Genomic DNA, 21,220 nt, shown 5'->3' with positions numbered 1-21,220 from the left:
TATCCAATCCCAGTTGAATTTGAAGCCAATGGACATGAGTGAGTTCACTTCATGATGGGGAAACGGGACTTGGCGTGAAGATTGATAAAAGACAGGAAACTGACTGTGAGAACAAACAAGGCATTTTCATGCTGACAGACTGGTATCTGCGGGTGCCACAAGAGTAACAGGAAAATACAAACAGTGATTGTATTCTTGGTGTGACATATTGATGTGAATGTGACGGAGAGTTTTAACTAGGAATGAGGCGTATTTTATCAAAAAAGCAAGTCAAATGTACAAATGGAATAAGTATTTTACAGGAGAAAACTGCAATTGTAAATTTTGAATCAGGATTCTTTGTAACCTCTATCTTGAGTCAAATAAGTGAAGTATAATTTGTAAATGTCAGATAATGTCTCAATTGCTGATCACACCATGAACAGTCTCAGAGAGGGAGGGATCACACATGCAGTCACAAAAATGAACACATTGGAGGAGGTTCCCTGGATTAAGTTTAAATTCTTCTCGATACATTAAGTAAACACAAAGTGCCATCTCACCGGGTGCATGTTGACTGCTTTTGGCTTCTCCAGGTTCCTTTGTTTTCCCTGCCGGGTTGAAATCTTTGTTCTTTCTGTCTGGGAACATATTGTCACTGAGAATGCTGCTAGAAAAATTCTCCTCTTGCTCAAGACCATTTCGTCTCCGATTCCTCATTGGATTGGGACTTGCAGGCATAGACTTCACATTGTCAAATTGCTTCTGAGGTATTTTGTTTGAGAAAAATATAATCATATATTTAACGTGTCCCTTTCTGCAACACTGCAATTCATCCTTGGATGATTTCTGCGGTGATTGGATTTTTACACCATCCTGTGCCTCCCTGTTATCAGGTAAACTTGCTGAGACTGTTTTAGTCTTTCCGAATTCATCAGCACAGTTCAAGTCCATGACGCCTCCACACATTTCTTCGAAAATAAATAAAATGTAAGTTTTTTTTAATATGTGTAGAATACTTCTCTTGCTTTAGGTTTATGTAGTTTGTGCACAATGCAGTACGTTTTTGAATAACATGATACTTTTTTCATTTATCCTTTTAAATTACCTTCATGCCTTTACTTTTCGTTACTGCCCTTCGTGCAAAATTATTAATTAACAATTTTACAAATCTGTATTAGATCTAAAATTTACTTCCTTAGGTAGTTCCTAAAATAAATTTTACGTACATTTGAAGAATTTATCATTCTGATGTTAATTAATTGTTCCTAGAATTTGTGTACTGTATTCCTGCACTATATTGCTGAGTAATTTCATCATCTGTGTTCTGATCTGCATCATTTTTCTTTTGCTATATGGTATATAAACAATTCTCTTTCAGTTGTATTGTTATTTATTCGATGCACCTAGATTTATTCTATGTGATAACATTGAGAAGTGAAATTACCATGCAGTACAGAATGAACCAACCCAACAATTAAGGGAACTGTTACATCAATCGTTCTCAGTTTCCTGTTCTTTCTGTCATTGAATGTTTTTGAGACTTATACAGATATGTTCTTCAATAAAGGGATAAAGTGTCACGAAGACAAGGCAGGAGAATGACGTTGAGGAACATATCAACCATGAGTGAATGGTGGAACAAACAAGATGGGCCGAGTGGTCTTATTCTGTTTCTATGTATTATGATGTCATGATCTTAAGAGGAAGCTCATTACTTGCCTTTTCTATTTTGTTGCTACCTACATTAACAAAAACAAAAATCGCTTTGCTTCCATTGTAGTCCAACAAAAAACTCAAACTGAGCAGATAGCACAGACTCTGAATCTTCCTCTCCACTGCAGCAGAATGTCAATTGCCCATTCCTCACGTCTCCTACTCCGACTACATACTTATTCATAAAGAAATTAAAGCCTAATGATGACCATCGACCCCCCGTTGTCGAATATCAAGTAAATCCATTTGGTTCAGGAGCGTTATCAATGGAAGGAAACTGCCATCCTTATCTGGCCTGAACTGCCTGTTACTTCAGACCTACAGTAATGTGGTGGACCTGTGATCGCCCTCTGGGCAATTGGGCATAGAGCATAAAGGCTGATCCAGTCAGAGTTGCCCACATCACATGAAAGTGTAAAGAAAAGTCATATCTCTTCCAGTATATACAAGTAACCTCACCGGAAGCAATTTTCCCGTGTTCGTGTGCTCCATTCGAATTGGGTTGTGGATCTGTATCCGCATTCGCTGCATCCTTGGGGTTTAGGTTATTGCATGTGTCCTCACTGCGTAATGTTTCAGTCACAGCATTTTCTTCTGTGTTCTGTTTGAGCAAATTTATAATGTGTAAAAAGGGAATGACATTTTCTTATATATTCTGCATTCACAATGCAGAGTCAGAGAACTGGATTTGATACTAGTTCTGTGGAACTGCCTGTGTGGAGTTTGCACATTGTCCCCTTTCTACGTGGGATTCATCTGCTTTTCTCTCACAGTCCAAAGATTTGGATTGGTACAATTAAATTGTCCTGGATTTTGAGAGATGTATAGGTTAGAGAGATAACCCCGGTAATTATGAGGATGGGTTACTGTATTGCTTCTGGGTGAAATGTTTTTCAGATGGACTGAATTGCATACTACTTGCACTGTAAAAATTCGATGATTCTAAACTTTAATTGGAAAAGGCCAGATGGTTTACACCACTGTTACTTCCCTTTCACTGAAACATCCTTTAAATGCTAACTTAACGAGAATAAATATTGTCAAATAATTGGTTTTACATTTTGTTGCTAGCTGGATGAATAAATTGTGTGGGTAATTCGATAGGTTTGTAAGAAAAAAATGTTGTTTAATCTAGGAGATCTTGAATCAAAGAGATCTCTGCAGTGTAGAAAGAAGCAATTCGGCCCATCGAGACTGCACCAACTCTCCGAATGTTATCCCAACACACCCAACTCCACCACAACCTTAAAACTGCTTTGTGATTTTACTCTCGTTAACCCACATAGAACATAGAACATAGACCATTACAGCGCAGTACAGGCTCTTCAGTCTGCAGTGATGCGCCAACCTGCAAAAATACATCCGTTGCCCCTCTAAACTATACCATTCCATTATTATCCATATGTATGCCCAATGCCCATTTAAATGCTCTTAACTTGGGTGACACTAGTAATGTTGAAGGCAGGCCGTTCCATGAACCTACTACTGTCTGAGTAAACAAACTACCCCTGACATCTGTACTAAATCTATCAGCCCTCAATTTAAACCTATGTCCCCTCGTGTTAGCATTCACCATCCAAGGAAAAAGGCTCTCACTGTCCACCATATCGAAACCTCTGATTGTCGTATGCGACTCGATTAAGTTACCTGTCAAGCTTCTTCTCTCCGATTAAAGCACCCCGACTCCCCTCCTTAAACAGTGGGACAACATTTGCTATCATCTAGTCTTCTGGCACTGCTCCTGTCCACAATGATGACATAAAGACAAAACGCAAAGGCTCTGCAATCTCCTCTGTGGTTTCCCAGGATAAGTTCCATAAGGTCCAGATATCATATGTACTTTCAGACTTTCTAAAACCTCCTCTTTGTCAACCTCAATCCCATCTGATCTACTAGCCTGTATCTCCGTATTCTCACTAACGTTGCCCTTTTCCAATGTGAATACTGAAGAAAAGTATTCATTACGTTCTTCTTCTATGTCTTCAGATTGCACACACAACTTTGCACTGCTTTATTTGATTGGCCCTAATCTATCTCTTGTCAGTTTGTTATTCCTGATATAGCTTTAGAAGGCCTTACCATTTTCGTTGATCCTATCCGCCAACAATTTCTCAGATCCCGTCCTGGCTCTTCTTAGCCCTATCTTAAGACCTTTTCTGGCTAATCTCTAACTCTCAAGCCTCCTAACTGAGCCTTCACGCCTCATCCTCGCATAAGCCTTCCTCTTCCTCTTGATAAGAGCTTCAACTTCTTTAATAATGCATGGCTCTCTCTCTCGACAACTACCTCCCTATCCGATAGATATATACTTAACAAGGACGTCCAATAAGCTCCACATTTCAAGTGTGTGCATCACCTGCAGTTTCCTTCCCTATCTTATGCATCCTAACGTTTGCCTAATCACAAGTTAATTCCCTTTTCCCTGATCTACCTCTTTCCCTGCTGTATATCCCTATCCTTGCCCATTGCTATTGCAAACATAAACGAATTATGGTCAGTATCATCAAAGTGCTCACCTCCTACCAAATCCAACACCTGCCTAGGTTCATTCCCCAGTACCAAATCCAACATGGCATCGCCCTTTGTTGGCTTGTCTGCAAATTTATTAGAAAACCCTCCTGCAGACATTGAAGAAAAACTAACCCGTCTCTCCAACTTGAACTCTAGTATTTCCAGTCAATATTGGGGAAGTTAAAGTCCCCCATAACAACTACCCTGTTACCCTCGCTCCTATGAAGAATCATACTTTCCCTCATCCGTCTGCATCACTGGAACAATTTGGAGGACGATAGAAAACTCCAAATAGGGTACCTTCTCCTTGCCTGTTTCTAACCTCAGCCTAAACTACCTCAGTGGATGAGTCCACAAACGTTACCTCAGCTATTGTAATACTACACTACCATGCCTGTTTAACCATCCTCTGTTTTTACTGAAACTTCTAAATTCCGGAATTTACAAACACATTCCTGTTGCTCTTCTAACCATGTCTCTAAAATGACCAAAACATCGAAATCCAGGTACCATACCATGCTTCAAATGCAACCACCTTATCCTGGCATTGAAGTACGTACATTTCAAACAAACATACGAATTCTTGGTGCCCTCTCGCGACCTTGTAAATCTAAACATGATCTCACTACCCTCAACCTCCTGTACACTGGAACTACACGACAGGATCCCATCCCCCGTTGCATTCGTTTACACCCTCCCGAAGTGTATTTGCAAATTGCCACTCTAGGATATTTGTACTCCAATGGTTCAAGTGAACATCATTCTGTTTGTACAGATACCACCTTCCCTAGGAAGAGCCAGAATTACATAAAAATCCAAAACCCTCCCTCCTGCACCATCCCTGCAGCCACGTGTTCAGCTCCCCTCTTTCCCTGTTAATCGCTTCACTAGCATGTGGCACGGCCAACAAATCAGAGATAACAACTCTGTTTGTTCTAAATAGCACCTTAACAACACATACCTGAAACTAAAGCGCACAATTTAGCATGGCTAATCTTCCTAACCTGCACATCTGTGCAGCACAGAAAATAGGTTCTACTGCAATCGCTTCGGCACTGGTTCCTTCCCACAATCCAATTTCACGTGCTCCACACCTGTGGAAACATCCAGCTGTGCTAATCCTATTTACCAGCACTTTGCTCAGAGCCTTGCCTGACTTAGCTCTTCATCTCAAATAAAATCTTACCACTTTTGGAAATTAAATTCTAAAAATCATAATACAAATTGATGATCCTGGAAATACAAGAAACAAATATTATTCTGATCAATTTCACCATCGGATAAGATCGATTTATGACAAAGGAAACTCGAAATCTAACGGAGTGAATGAATTCTGGTAGAATGGATTTGCTCTGACCGTGTCTTTACTAATTTCCAAAGGATTGTCCTGCTGTAAATCTGCATCTCTGGATTGTTGAATGTCGGGTCCTATTGACAAAGTCGCATCTTCATTATTACTGGTCTCTAGAAAATGCAAGAAGGTGATTGGATCATTTCAAATATAATGCATTGGTAAGGTAAAGGTAATTGCAAAGGTAAAAGAAAATAAAACCAAAAGCAGATAATATTGTAAATATTTTGCTTTATTGCCTATTTGTGCTGGATATAATGTAATATATTTTGCTCTATGTTGATACATTTTGTGTTTTACATTTAAAATTAGTTCCAGCCTTTCACTGTTCACTCTCCTAATTCATTCCCAAATTATGAATGAGCCATTTTGCAGTTCTAAACTAGATTTTAAAAAGAAACTTCATTCCCTAATTAGCTCCTTAAACACACTTTCCAAACATGGGAAGACTTTGTCCTAGCTAACAATGATGTTAGTTAATTGTGTTAGCGGTTTTGAGAAGATTTGTAGCTCAGCTTGAGTTTCTGGATATAGGTTCGCTCTCTGGGCTGGGAGGCTCACTTCCAGATGTATCGTCACCCTACTAGGTGACATTTTCAGTGGGCCTCAGGCGAAGCAGTGTAAATCATTCCTGCTTTTCTATTCATATGCTTGGGTTTTTTTGGGTTGGTGATGCCATTTCCTGTGGTAATGTTATTTTCTGTTCTTTATCTCAGGGAGTGGTAGATGGAATCTAACTCGACGTGGTTGTTGATGGAGTTGCTGTTGGAATGCCATGCTTCTAGGAATACTCGTGCTTGTCTCAGTTTGGCTTGTCCTAAGATGGATGTGTTGTCCCAGTCGAAGTGGTGTCCTTCCTGATCTGCATGTAAGGATACTAGTGGGATAGGATCATGTCACTTGTGGCTATTTAGTATCCTGGTGGCTAGTTTTCTTCCTGTTTGTCCAATATCGTGTTTGTTACAGTTCCTGCACGGTATTTTGAAAATGACATTAGTCATCAACGATCAAAACTAATGTCATGAGAATGACATCACCACGGGAACCTATATCACCAGCACACGGAAGCCCACATATTTAAACAGAAATGCGGGTTTCATGTACACTGCTTTGTCTGAGGCCCTGTGAAGATGTCACCTAATAGGTTGACGAAACGTCTGGAAATGAAACCCCCAGCTCAGCGAGTGAACCTTAATCCAGTTAACTGTATCCAGAACCAGTGTACATTCAGATCCGTACGTGTTCCTCTCCTAAACTGGCACATTGATGTGTAATTTGAACAGTTGTGCTTTGATTTGCATCACTCTTTTTGCTCAATGCTCCACAAACAACACGTTTTCATTTGGAGTTTTACATAGTAGTTCCGCCCAGTTTAATTCTACGTAATAACATTGAGAAGTGAGCTTATCTTTCAGAGCAGGTTCCCACTAACCCCTCAATTAAGGTACTATTACTGAACCCGTTCCCACCTTTCTGTTGTTGGTGGCGTCTGAGGCAATTATAGATGGGTTCTTCAGTGAGGGAATCAAAGTTTGTAGGGAGAAGGCAGGATAACGGGATTGAGAAGCATATCAGCCATGAAGGAATTGTAGAACAGACACAGTTGACCAAACGTTCTAAGTGTGTCGGTATGTTTTATTATATTCTGATCAGAAGAGGAACCTCTTTATCAGCTTCTCAGTTTTTGACACGACGCACTTTAAACACAAGCAGTGCCCTTGCGTCCACTGCTTATTCGTTTCCAGTCTGAAGAAATAGTTCCAATGCTGAAACAAAGTGGGTAGCGCAGACTCTGAATTCTGACTCCACACTGCAAAAGAATGCCTTTCCCCATTTCCACCATCTCCTATACCCACTACGCACCTATTCATTAAACAAAAGGCTGGAATAAAGAGCCTAAATATGCCCACGAAACTGCTGTTGAATATCAGGTGAACCCATTTGGTTCTGTAACGTTCTTGAAGGAAGGAAACTGCCATCCTTACCTGGCGTGATCTGTCTCTGACTTCAGATCCATAGCAATGTGGTGGACCTTAGATTGTCCTCTGAACAATTAGGCATTGACAATCAAGGCTGATCCAGCCTGGGGTGCCCACATCCCATGAATGATTAAAGAAAATACATATCCACTCCAGAAAAATTAAACTAAACTCACTAGCTCCATTGAAATTGTCTCGTGGAGCAGAATCCGCATTCACTTCACCCATCAGTTGAATGTCATTGTAATTGTCCTCACTGTGTTGTCTTTCAGTCATAGCACTTTCTTCTTCGTTCTGTTTGAGCAAAATTGTACTTCGTTAGTAAGGTAATTACATTTCTTCATCTATTCGATATTCACAACGCACATACTCAGGGACCTGGGTTTGATATCAGCTCTGGGGTACTGTCTGAGTAGTTTGCACGTTGTCTCTGTGTCTGTATGGGTTTCACCTGCTTTCCTCGCAGAGTCCAAAGATTCGCCATGTCAAATGGCTCCAGATGTCCAGGGATGTACAGGCTAGGTTGTTTACCCGCTGTAAATAAGATGATAGGTAGGGATCTGCTTCCTGGGTGAAATGATCTTCAGATGGGCTGAATTGTGTCTGTTTGCGCTGTGAGGATTCGATAGTTCTAAATTAATAACTTTACAAATGGAATGTGGTTTACACCACGGTTACTTCCGTTTGACTGAAACAACCTTTAAATGTCAACTTAAAGGCAACAATTGGCAAAGGCGCAAAGTGTACTTTGGGTGTGGGATTTCAATGTCAACCTTCAAGAGTGGCTCGGCAGCAGCATTATTGATCGAGCTAGTCGAGTCCTGGAAATATAACTGCTAGTATGGGTTTACAGCAGGTGGTGAAGGAAGCAACAAGATGAATAAACATACTTGATCACATCCTTACTAATCTGCCGGCTGCAGAAGCATCTGTACATGACAGCACAGGTAAAAGTGATCACCACACTGTTCTTGTGGAGAACATGTCTAGTCGTCACAATGAAAACAACCTCCATTGTGTTATGTGTCGCTATTATCGTGCTAAATGGATAGACTTCTAGCAGGTCTAGCAGTTCAAGACTGGGCATCAATGAGGCACATTGAATCATCAACATATCTGTACTTCAGCACAATCTGGAACATCATGGTCCAGCAGATCCCCACCCAGACATTACGATCAAGGCAGGAGATCAATCCTGATTCAATGGAGAGTGCAAGAGGTCATGCAAGGAGCAGCATCAGACGTACCTAAAAATGAGGTGTCAACCTAGTGAAGCTACTAAACAGGATCACTTGCATGCAAAAAGGTATAAACAACAATTGATAGACAGAGCTAAGTGATCCCACAACCAGCAGAACTGATCTAAGCTCTGCAGTCCTTAAACATCCAGTCATGAATGGTGGTGGATAATTACACAACTCATTGGATGAGGACGCTCCACAAATATCCCTATCCTGAATGATTGAGGGGCCCAGTACATCAGTGCAAAAGATAAGACTGATGCATTCTCAACAATCTTCAGTCAGAAGGACTGAAGGATATGATCCATCTTGGGCTCCCACAGTGGTCCCAGTGTCACAGGTACCATTCTCCCGCCAATTAGATTCACTCCACGTTATTTCAAATGACGTCTGGAAGCTATGGATACTGCAAATGGACCCTGATAATATTCCAGCAATAGTACTGAAGATGTGTGCTCCAGAACTTGCCACTCCCTTAGCCAAGCTCTTCCAATGCAGTTGGAACACTGGTTTCTATCCAAAAATGTGGAAAACTGCCCAGTATGTCCTGTACACAAAAAGCAGGACAAATCCAAAATGTAAATCACCGCCCATGCAATCTAGTTTCCATCATCAGTAAAGTGATGGAAGGCTTCATCATCAGCGCTATCAAGCAGCATCTGCTCAACAATAATTTCCTCAGTGACGCCCAGTTTCGTTTTCGCCAGGGTTACTCAATGCTGAGCTCATTCCAGCCTTAGTTCAAACATGGACAAAAGAGTTAAATTGCAGAGGCAAGTGACAGTGACAGCCCTTGAAATCAAGGCTGCATTTGACTGAGTATGGCGTCAAGGAGCCCGAGCAAAACTGGAATCAGTGGGTATCAGGGCAGATGAACCATTGGTTAGAGTCACACCTGGCACAAAAGAAGATGTTTGTGGTTCTGGAGGGGCAGTCTTCAGCTCCAGGACATGTCTGCAGGAGCCCCTCATGGTAGTCCTCTAGGTTCAAAAATCTTCAAAAACCTTCCCTCTTTCATTATGTCAGAATTGGAGATGTCTGCCGATGATTGCAGGGCATTCAGCACCATTCACAACTTCCCAGATTTTGGAGCAGTCCGTACACAAATACAAGATCTGGACAATATCTAGGTTTGCACAGACAATTGGCAAGTAACATTCGCACCATACAAATGACAGACACTGACCATCACCAAGAATATACACTCTAACCATTGTCCCTTGGCATTTAACGGGGCTGAATGCCCCACTGTCAAAATCCGTGGGGTTGCCATTGACCAGAAACCCAACTGGAGTCACCAAATACAGTGTCAGAGAACACGTCAGGGACTTGGCATACTGTGGCAGTAACTCAACTCCTGACACTCCAAAATCTATCTACTAACTACAAGGCACAAGTGAAAAATGGGGTGGAATACTCCCCACTAGCCTGGATGGGTGCATCTACAACAAGACTCAAATAGATTGACATAGTCCAGGCCAAAACAACCCGCTTGATTGGCACCACATCTCCATACGTTCAAAACCTGCATCACGAGTGCTCAGTGGCAACAATGTGTACTGTCTACAAGATGCACGGCAGAAATTCACCAAAGATCCATAGACAGCACCGTCCAAACACATGACCACTTCCATCTAGAAGGACAAGGGCAGCAGTTAGTTGAGAAAGCAAGTTCCCCTCCAAACCTCTCACCACCCTGACTTGTAAATATACTGCCATTCCCTCACAGTCTTGGGTCCGAATCCTGGAATTCCTACCATAAAGATATTGTGGGAGAATCCACAGAAAGTTGACTGCAGCGATACAAGAAAGTAGCTTATCACCACCTTCTCAAGGGCAAATCGGGATGGGCTATCAATGCTGGGTCCGTGACGCCCCAAACCCACAAATGAATAAAGACAAATCTTCCAAGATACTTGCTTTCACTAATTGATGCCACCTCAATGAGCGCATTGCTGGGGAAAGCGATATGCCAGCAGCAAAAAAAGTCCTATTCAATCACAGAGATCGCGAATCACAGAGATACCTGCAGTGCAAAGAGGCCATTCGGCCCATCGGCTCTGCACCAGCTCTCCTAACATCACCCGACAGAGACCCAACTCCACCATTACCCAAAACTGCATTGGGGTTTTACCATAGTTTTAATCCACCAAAACAACATACTCCTGCACGCTATGGGACAATTTTTATTATGGCCAATCTACCTAAACTGCACATCATTGCTGCAGAGAAAACAGGTCCGTTGGCCCATCACGTCCGTGCTGGTTGGAAACAGCCAACTAAAGATTCCATTCCTATTTGCCAAGTCTTGGCCTAGAGCCTTGGCACTTCCTCTCAAAAAAAAATCTTACATTGAATGGGAATTATTTTCTACGAATCATAATACAAATTCCTGACTCTGGAATTACAGCAAACAATATATTTCTGCACAATTGCACCATCGCTAAGATATGTTTATGACTAACAAAACTCGAATTCTATCGTTGTGAATTAATTCTGATGGAGTGAATTTGCACTGACCTTGTCCACATCTGCTTTATTAAGTTCAAATTGATTGTCATTCTGTCGCTCTGCATCTCTGGATTGTTGAATGTCGGCTCCTGTCGACAAAGTTGTTGCATCTCCATCGCTATTGCTCTCGAGAAAATGTGAAAACGTGATCGCTTCATTGAAAAATACAAAAGTTAAAAAAATTCATAAGCAGAGAATAAATCTTTTGCTTTGGGTCTTAATAGGGCTTGATATCATGTCGTACTACATTTTTTAACTAACTTGATACTTTTTGAGTTTTGTCTTTAGAATTAGCTTCAGTCTTTAATGTGCAGACCCATCATAACAAAATTATTAATTAGCCGTTATACAGTCCTACACTAGATCGAACAAATGTCATTCCCTCATTAATTCCTTGAATACATTTTGCATAAATTGGAAAAATTTAACCTCTCCAACATTGATGTTACTTAATTGTATCCATAGTTAATGGACATTCAGTTCCCCTGTATTCCAATGTGACGACATTGTTACATTGATGCTTAATTTCAACATTTGTGCTTTGGCTTGCATCACTGCTCTGTCTCAATGCTCCCCAAACAATAAGTATTCAGGTTAGTTTTTACTTCTTAGTTCCACCAAGTGTAATACGATGTAATAACATTGAGAACTGAGATTATCTTACAGCACTGGTTCCCAAAAAACTCTGAATTAAGGAAGCTGTTACAAACTCGTCCTCAATCACCTATCCTTGCTATCATTGAGTGTCATTGAGACCGATATCTGAAGGTTTTTCAGTAAGGAGATCGAGATAGAAGGCAGCAGAATGGGGCTGAGAAACAGTGGTGAAGTAATGGTAAAAAAGACACAGTTGACCAAATGATTTAATTTCACTCCTATATTTTGGTCGGTATTATGATCGGATGGGGAACCTCTTTACCAGCCTCTCAGCGTTTGTTACTACGCACATTAAACACAGCAAGTAGATCCAGTACACATTCATTTCCAGTCTGAACAAATAGCTCCACACCTGAAACTGAGTAGGTTGCGTAGACTCTTAATTCTCACTCTCAGCTGCAGCAGAATGTATTCCCAAATTTCTACTGTCTACTACCCCCGCCACATTCCAATTCAATAAACAAAAATCTGGAATTAACAGCCTAATGATGACCATGAAACTGTTGCTCAATATCAGATAAACCCATTCGGTTCCATCACATCCTTGAAGGAAGGAAACCACCATCCTTGCCTGACATGATCTGCCTATGACTCGAGACGCACAGAAATGTGGTTGATTCTTGATTCCCCTCTGGGCAATTAGGCATTGATAATAATGGCTGATCCAGCCAGTGGTGCCCACATCCCATGAATGAATAGAGAAAAGGCATGTCCATTCCAGAAAATAAAACTTAATCTCACCGGAAGCTTTTTTGCTGTTTTCATTGGCTCCATTTAGATGAGTTTGTGGAGCTGAATCTGCATTCGCTGCATCTATGGGTTTAATGTGATTGCAAGTCTCTTTGCTGCGCAGAGTATCAGTCACAGCATTTCCTTCATTGTTCTGTTTGAGCAAGATTGCAATTTGTTAACAAAGGAATAACAAATTCTCATCTATTCTGTCTTCACAATGCACCCAGTCAGGGATTGTGTTTGATACTAGCTCTGGGGGACAGTCTGAGATGAGTTTGCACATTCTACCTGTATCTGTGTGGGTTTCAACTGCTTTCCTCACACAGTCCAAAGATGTGGATTGACCACTTCAAATTGCGCTGGATGTCCAGGTGTGTACCTGCTGGGTGGATTACCCACCATAAGTTTGGGGATGGTGCAGTGGTCTGCTCTTGGGTGAAATATTCTTCAGATAGACTGTGTGCATCTATTTGTAATGAGAGGATTCTATGATTCTAAGTTATTAATTTGCCAAAGGCCGTCCACTTTACAACTCGGTTAATTCCCTTTGACTGCAATAAAATGTCAATTGGAAGCGAATAATTCTTCGAAAACACTTAATTTTCATATTGATGCCACATCAATGAGGAAGTTGCATGGGGTCAGTCGGATCGCAATGCTATTTAAACATAGAGTTCTCGAATCATAGCGATCCCTACAGTGCAGAAAGAAGCCCATTTGGCCCATCGAATCTGCATGAACGTTTTGAACTGCATCCTACCAGATCCAAAACCACTACAATTCCAAAACTGCATTGGGATTCTACCATGGTTTACCCATCGAACAAAAGCATCCTTTGATACTACGGGGTACTTCTTAGTGACCAATATGTCTAATCTCCACATCATTCCAGCAGAGAAAATAGGTTCTTGGGCCCATCACGTCCGTGCTGTTCACAAACATGCAGCGAATGATTCTAACCCTATTTGCCTGCACTTGACACAGAGTCTTGCCTGCTTTGGCCCTTGTTCTGAAATTAAATTATACATTGTATGGGAGCTATTTTTAAGAATCATAATACAAATTGATGACTCTGGAAATATAAGAAACAATATACTTCTGGTCAATTTCACAATTTGTTCAAATCTATTAATGACAAAAAAAGTTGAATTATTTCCGTGTGAATTAATTCTGATGAAGTGGATTTATAGAACAACGAACATTCAAAGTTACAGAGCAGTACAGGGCCTTAAGCCCTCAATGATGCACTGACCTGTGGAACCAATCTGAACCAATTCTGTGCTTTTCCACTTTCATCTATATGTTTATCGAATGATCATTTAAATGCCCATAACGTTGTCGAGTATGCTAGAATTGCAGGCAGGGCATTCCACACACGCGTGACACTTGTCCTATATCTATCACCCCTCAATAGAATGCTATGGCCCCTCGTGCTAACCATGACCATCCAAGGAATAAGGCTCTCACTGTTCACCCTATCTAGTCCCTGATCATCTTATTTGTCTCAATTAAGTCACCTCCCAACCTTCTTTGCTGTAATGAAAACAACCTCATGGCGTTCAGCCTTTCCTCATAGATCTTCCCTCTAGACCAGGCAACATTCTAGTAAATTTCCTCTGAATCTTTTCCAAAACTTCCAAAACCTTCTGTTAATATATTGACCAGAACTGTACGCAATACTACAATTGAGGCAGCAGCAGAGTTTTGTACAGCTGCAGCATGACCTCGTGGCTCTGAAACTCAATCCCTCTGCAAATAAAAGCTAACAGACCGTATGCATTTTATCAACCCTATCAATCTAGTTGTCCACTTTCAGGGTCTATGAATATGAACGCCGCGATCTCTCTGCTTATCTACAATACCAAGAAAGTTACAATTAGGCTCATACTCTTCATTCCTGTTGTTCTTTCCAAAGTCAATCACTTCGCAATTTTCCATATTATACTCCATTTGCCAACTCTCAGCCCAGCTCTGCAGCTTATCTATGTCCCCCTGTGACCTGCAACAACCTTCAGCAGAATCCATAACTCCACCGACCTTCGTGTCACCTGCAAATTTACTAACCCATCCTTCTACACCCTAATTTAGATCATTTATAAAAGTGACAAACAGCAATGGCCCCAAAACGGATCTTTACTAGAACCACTAGTAAATGAACTCCAGCATGAACATTTCTCACAAATTACCATCCTCTGCCTTCTTTCAGCTATATCTTATCCAAACCGCTAAATAACCTCAGTCCCTGCCTCCGTATTTTCTGCAATTGCCTACTCTGTGGAACAATATCAAACACGCTACTGAAATCCACATATACCACATCAAACGCTTTGCACTCATCCACCTGTTTGGTCACTTTCTCAAATAATTCAAAAAGGTTTGTAAGGCACTATATACCCTTCACAAAACCGTGTTGACGATCCCTAATCAACTTAGTTCGCTTTGGAGGATTAAATATCCTCTCTTTTAAACTTTTCCAAAACGTTACCCACAACTGAAGTAATGCTCACTGGACTACAATCAACAGGTATGTAGCTACTGCCCTTCTTAACAAGGGGAATTTGCTATCCTGCTGTCTTCTGGCACTACCGCTGTAGATAACGATGACATAAAGATGAAAGGCAAAGACTCTGCAATGCCATCCGGCCCAGAGGACCTATCTACTTTCACACTTCCGATAATTATTAGCACCTCATCCTTGTGAACCTCAATCCTGTCTCGTCTATTAATCTGTATATCAGCATTCTCCTCGACAACATTATCTTTTTCCAGTGTAAATATTGACGAAATATATTCATTTAGCGCTTCCCCTAGCTTCTCTGACTGCACACCTAACTTCCCACTACGATCATTGATTAGCCCTAATCTTCCTCTAGTCATTCTTTTATTCCTGGTATATCTATAAAAAGTGTTAGGTTTTTCCTTGATCCTATCTGTCATAGACTACTCATGCCCCTTCCTGGCTCTTCTTGGCTCTCTTTTTAGGACTTTCCTGGCTATCTTGTAACTCTCAAGCGGCCTGACTGAGCCTTCATGTCTCATCTTAACGTAAGCCCTCTTCTTCCTCTAAACCATGGCTTCTTCTCTCAACCACTTCCTCCCTGTCTGGCAAGTACATATTTATCAAGGACACGGGGTAGTTGTTCCTTGAATAAGCTCCACATTTCAATTATGCCCATCATCTACAATTTCCTTCCCCATCCTATGCAGTTTAAATATTGCCTAATTGCATCATAATTGCCTTTAACTCAGCATTAACTCTTGCCCTGCTTAGTATACCTATCTCCTTCCATTGTTAACGTGAACATAACTGAATTGTAGTCACTATCAACAAAGTGCTCACCTACGTCCAAATTTAACACTTGTCCAGGTTCATTACCCAGTACCAAATCCAATGTGGTCTCGCCCTTTGTTCGCCTGTCTACGTATTGAGTCAGGAAACACTCCTGCATACAATGGACAAAAACTGACCCGTCGAAAGTACTCAAACTATAATATTTCCAGTTAATATTTGGAAAGTTAAATCTCCCTTAACAACTACCCTTTTGCTCTTGCTTCTACCCAAAATGATCTCTGCTACACTTCCCTTACATCTGTGGAACTATTTGCAGGCGTATAAAAAATACTGTCAACATGGGTGACCTCGCCTTTCCTGTTTCTTACCTCAGCCCATACTATCTCAGTAGATGAGTCATCAAACGTGTTTTCTGCCACTGTAATAATGGCCTTGAGTAAGAATGCCTCACCTTCCCCTCTTTTGCCATGTTCTCGTTCTTACAGAAACATCTATATCCCAGAACCTGATATCAAACATTCCTGTCCCTGCTCTATCCGTGTCTCCAAAATGTCCACAACATCAAAGCCTCAGGTACCCAACCATGCTCCAAATTCGCGTACCTTATTCCAGGTATTGAAGTAGAAAAACTTCAAACCAATTTCCTGCTTGCCCATAATCTGTTCCGACCCTGAAACCTCATTTCTGATCGCACTACCCTCAAACCTCATGACGCTGGAACAACAAATTAGGTCCCCGTCACACTGCTGAACTAGTTTAAACCTTCCTGAATGGCATTTGCTATTTCCAAATTCCCCCACCAACACCCCCCTCCCCCCGCCCCACATTCTCCCGTCAAGGTATGGTAACCCTCTGTATTTGTGCTGACCTTGTCCAGATCTTCTTTACAAAATTCCAGTGGATTGTGCAGCTGTAGCTCTGCATCTCTGAATTGTTGAATGTCAGCTATTATCGACAAAGTGACATCTTCATCGCTACCACTCTCTAGATAATGCAAAAAGGTGATTGGATCGTTTTGAGTACAATGCATTGAAAATACAAATGACAACAGCGTAAAACCAGAAGCAAAGAATACATCTTTTGCTTTGGGACCTAATTGGACCGCATATAATGTAGAAGATATTTCACTTTTATGTTTCACCGATAAAATTAGTTTCAACACTTCACTGTTCAGCCCATTCTCAACAAATTTTTAATTAGTCATTTGACAGTTCTACACATCTTTTTAAAAATGCCAAATTAGTTCCTGAAATGCATTTGCAAAGATTGGAAGAATTTCTCCTACCCAACATCAAGGCTACTTAATTGTAACCAGAACTAGTGCACTTCTGTATTCCTGTACTACACTGTCACATTGACATGTAATTTCAACATTTGTGATCTGATTTGCATCACTGTTCTTGCTCAATGGTCCACAAGCTCAAAGATTTTATTTGAATTTATACATCTTAGTTCCACCCAAACCGATTCTACGCAATAACACTGACAATTGAGATTATCTTTCAGCACTGGTTCCGACGAACTTCTGGATTAAAGGAACTGTTACGAAACCTGTTTCTGGTTAACTATCCTTGCTGTCACTGAGTGTCTTCGAGACCGGTATCGATATTTTCATTAATAAGGGCTTCAAGGGTTCCAGGAGAAGGCAGGAGAACAAATGTGACAAAAAAATATCAGCCACGAAGTAATGGTAGAGCAGACACAGTTAATGGAATGGTCTTCTGCTGCTCATATATTTTATGGTATTATGATCGTAAGAGGGACCTGTTTACTGGATCCTCAGCTTTGTTACTACCAATCCTATGCTTCCACAACACGTTTATTTCCAGTCTGAACAAATTTCTCCAATCCTGAAACTGAGCAGATCGTGCAGTCTCCAAATTCTGCACTCTCACCTGTCTATTCGCCGATTTCTATCGTCTCTTATCACCACTACATTGCAATTCAGCAAATAAAATCAAGAAATAAGAATCAAACGATGATCATAAAACTGTTCTGGAATATCAGATAAATCAATTTGGTTCAGAAAAGTTCCTTTCGGGAAGGGAACTACGATATTTTCCTGAAAATTATCTGCTTGTGACTCCGAAGACATTGAAATGTGGTGATCTCCTGCTGTGCACTTTGGCATAAACAATAAAGACTAATCCAGCCACGACTGCCCACATCACACGAGTGAATAAACAACGATATACCCATTCCAGAAAATAAAAATAATCTCACCAGAAGCATTTTTGACGTTTTCATGCGTTGCATTTGAATTGTTTTGTGGTGCTGAATCGGCATTCAATGCATCCATAGGTTCAGTGTTATTGCAACTGTCCTTACTGCGTATTATTTCTTTGACAGAATTTTCCTCTTTGTTCTGTTTGAACAAGATTACAATGTGTTAGCAAGGGAATGACGTTCGCTTAAATATTTTGTATTTGCAATGCTGAGAGCCAGGGACTTGGGTTTATTAATAGCTCTGGGTGATTGTCTGCGGGGAGATTGAACATTGTCCCCATATGTGCATGGTTTCTTCCCTCATTTCAAAGATGTTGATTGACCACGTCAAATTTCCCTGGTTCTCAAGTGATATACAGGCAAGGTAGGTTATCAAACATAAATATGAGGTAGTACAGAGGTCTGCTCAGGGTGAAATATTCTTCAGATGGGCTGAATTGCATCTGTTTGCACAGTGAGGATTCCACAGATCGAAATGATTAATTTGATAAACGCCATATGTATTACACCACGGTTACTTCCCTTTGAAACAACCTTTAATAGTCAATTTAAAGAAAACGATTCTTCCAATTTATTTGTTTTTTCATGTTGATGTCACCTCGGCAAGGATGTTGCGTGGAGACTGGGATAGGTCAGGAGCAAAAATAAATAGATATCCGTGCAGTGCAGAAAAAAGCCATTTTACATTTCGAGTCTACACGAATTCTGCGAATGGCATCCAACCTAGACCCAACTCCACACAACCCTGAAACTGCATTGGCATGTTGCCAGAGTTAACCCACCAAACCAACACATCCCTGCACACTGCGGAGCATATTTCAGCATGGTGAATCTACCTAACCTGCATATCTTTGCAGCAGAGAAAATATGTCCTTCAGCCCATCGAGTCCGTGCTAGCCAGAAGCAACTAGCTAACGATTATAATCCATTTGCCAATACTTTTCACAAAGCTCTGCCTGCCTTGGCCCGTCGTCTCAAATAAAATCTTACATTGTATGGAAAGTATTATCTCAGAACCATAATACAAATTCATGTCTCTCGAAATACAAGAAACAATACACTTCAAGCCAAACTTCAGCATCGGATAGGATCTTTTTGTGACAAAGGCAACCTCGAATTTTATTTGTCTGAAATGAATTCTGATCGAATGGATTTTTATTGACCTCGTCCACATCGTTTTTGCTAATTTCACATGGATCATCCTGATGCAGCTCTGTATCTCTGGATTGTTCAATGCCAGCTGCTGTCGACAAAGTGGCATCTTCTTTATCATCATCACTTTCTAGAAAATGCAAAAATGTGATCGCATCAGTACAAATATAATGAATTAAAACATTCAAATGTCAAACTCAATAAAACTTCAAGAAGAGAGTACTGTCCATCTTTTACTTTGGTGCTTAATTGAGCTGAACATAATAAAATACATTTTTCACTATCTTGATCTTTTTTGTCTTTTAAATTTAAAATTGTTTTCAACCCATTACTGTTCACTCCCATCATATCAAAATTATTAATTACCCTTTTTGCAGTTCTAAACTTTATCCAAAATCTTAATTCCCTAATTAGTTCCTTAAATCTATTTTGATTAGATTACCGACAGCATGGAAGATGACCATTCCGCTCAACAAACCCACACTGATCCTCTGAATAGGAAACCTCCTAGATCAATTCCACAACCACATATTTACCCCTGACTTCGCAATTTAGCATGGCCCATTCTTACATCTGTGATTGCTCTATCAAAAATCCAGGTTTTCAAACAGTGAGCTTAACTTACAATGTTGTTGCAGTTTTAAACTTACGGTGATGCACATTCATAAAGGAAAGTGCAGATTTGGTTTGCCTGTCTGTGCCTGTATTACAAAGAATGTAATGTTGAGACAAAATGCAGGAGTTATATTTGTGCATTTTCTGATGTCTATAAAAGACAGTAGTTGTTTTGAATATGGTGCTTCAGAACGTAGTTAAGCATTTCCTTGTGAACACATGAAAAAAAAAATGATTGAATCGTGTACATGACGATCCTGGCGGTCTGTTCTGGTCTATGCAAAAAGTAGAATTTGGGATGTGGAGTAATTTTGTTGAAGGCAATCCATCCCATAATCAAATCAGATATAGATTTGTTTAAGTTTCACAGTGTAACGTATTTCAGTAACCAACAGATGTTTCACGCTCAGCAACGTTTCAGGCAGCAGAGACTACTTGATGGAGAAAGGAATTGGGAAGTGTCAATGAAATGTCACTTGAGTTTAATACTTATCAAAGGTTCCAGCTCTGAATTTGAAACCTTGATGCAGCATTTCCATGAAAACCTACATCAATAAAACCAACATGCTGGTAAGCGCAGCTCAATTTACAATAGAAATGTCAGTTACCTATGACTCACAGTGAGGATGAGGACTCCTTGACTGAATATAAATATGGACCATTAGATAAATTGAATACAAAGGGTAATCTTACCCGAGCAGTTTGCACTTCTGCCATTGAGGCCTTTATCATTTTCATCCAGATGTGGGTCTTGTCTTAACCTCTGTGTATCCAAGTGATAGTGTTTGCTGAACATGTTTTCTAGTGAAGAAAATTTATCTTCATTCTGGCAAAAAAAAGACGTCACGGAGCTGAGACTTTGTGAGCAAGCTCAACAATCACATACCAGAGTCACTGCAGTGACAGAGAATAATAACGAAGATGTAACTTCAAACTGAATTTTCATCTTATTCAGAACAATATAGAAGATAAAAACATTCGCTGGTAGGAATTTGTTAGACATTTTGTTAAAGTGAGCCAGGAGTTACGTAGACTATGCTTGGGCAGCCCATGGTCCGAAGGTGTGCATAATGTCGGCCGTTGACAAAAAAAACATTGTTTCAGTAACAGAATAAGCTTATCTGGTTCAGCATTAGAGTACAACCATACGTTAAGCACAACGCTCGCTGCAGAAATCATGGAATCCATTGTAAGAGGGACTGGTTTGAGCGAAGAATCTCAGTGTGTACAGAGATTTCTGCACAAACAAAGGTTGCAA

Source organism: Chiloscyllium punctatum, chromosome 47, assembly GCF_047496795.1.
Source record: "Chiloscyllium punctatum isolate Juve2018m chromosome 47, sChiPun1.3, whole genome shotgun sequence".
Lineage (NCBI taxonomy): Eukaryota > Metazoa > Chordata > Chondrichthyes > Orectolobiformes > Hemiscylliidae > Chiloscyllium > Chiloscyllium punctatum.
The sequence above is the reverse complement of the archived record's forward strand: the minus strand, read 5'-3'. Positions refer to the sequence as shown.